Source organism: Ranitomeya imitator, chromosome 4, assembly GCF_032444005.1.
Source record: "Ranitomeya imitator isolate aRanImi1 chromosome 4, aRanImi1.pri, whole genome shotgun sequence".
In the NCBI taxonomy this organism is placed as follows: Eukaryota; Metazoa; Chordata; class Amphibia; order Anura; family Dendrobatidae; genus Ranitomeya; species Ranitomeya imitator.
In genome coordinates, this window is record NC_091285.1 from 380,845,674 (window position 1) to 380,846,746 (window position 1,073).

General features: G+C 45.0%; 1 non-coding gene across 1 annotated transcript; it reads right to left on the reverse strand.

The window, feature by feature from the left end:
• Window positions 1-640: 640 nt before the first annotated feature.
• Window positions 641-712, reverse strand: TRNAH-GUG (transfer RNA histidin (anticodon GUG)). The gene has a single exon. It is a non-coding gene; the product is annotated as a tRNA-His (tRNA).
• Between the last annotated feature and the right edge of the window lie 361 nt (window positions 713-1,073).

Genomic DNA, 1,073 nt, shown 5'->3' on the forward strand with positions numbered 1-1,073 from the left:
TCTCCGTTATTAACCCGACTTAATGTCACCTTACAATAGCAGGGTGACATTAACCCCTTATTACCCCATATCCCACCGCTACACGGGAGTGGGAAAAGAGGGGCTAAGTGCCGGAATTGGCGCATCTCTAGGCTATGAATATCAGCCCGCAGCTGTCTGCATAGCCTTTCTGGCTATAAAATATAGGGGGACCCCACGTCATTTTTTGTGGGGGTCCCCCTATTTTAATAGCCAGTAAATGCTACGCAGACAACTGTGGGCTTATATTCATAGCAGGCTACAAATATTTTTTACAGGTTACACTGGCTTCGGGGAACAAAGTGACAAGTAATTGTGAGTTTGTAATCTATGTTTAATGTACTGTATGTCTGTATGTATGTATTGTATGTAATGTATGAATGTATTGTAGGTAATGAATGAATGTATTGTATGTAGTATGTATGTAACATGTATGTTAAAAAATCCAAAATAAAAAAGCAACAATATCTCATACCTGTCCGCTGTACAGTAACATAGTAACATAGTAACATAGTTAGTAAGGCCGAAAAAAGACATTTGTCCATCCAGTTCAGCCTATATTCCATCATAATAAATCCCCAGAAAAGCAGCTAATTTAAAGCTTCCTACAGAATCCATAAGGTGCCATGACCCGGATTCGAACCGGGGTTGCTGCGGCCACAACGCAGAGTACTAACCACTATACGATCACGGCAACATCCTCGAGCCAGGTAGGAGTCATTTCCCATGCTGCAATCCATCTCAAGGGGTTAAATAGTTTAGAACCCGGAGCGGTGCTAATGCTACTGACCGGGCTATAAACCACGAAGGAATGAATGAAAAGCTGCCTGCGCAGCCTCCCCGCCTGACCGGACATGGACTCATTAGCGTGGGAAAGTTTCTGAACATTTTCCCATGCTGTCAGTTCACCGCCGTCAGGCTGTGAGTCTGCGCATGCTCAGTGACGTCAGCGGTAGTCGGCCTCACCTGACCTGAGGTGAACTTGACAGCATGGGAAAATGTTCAGAAACTTTCCCACGCTAATGAGTTCATATCCGGTCAGGCGGGGAGGCTGC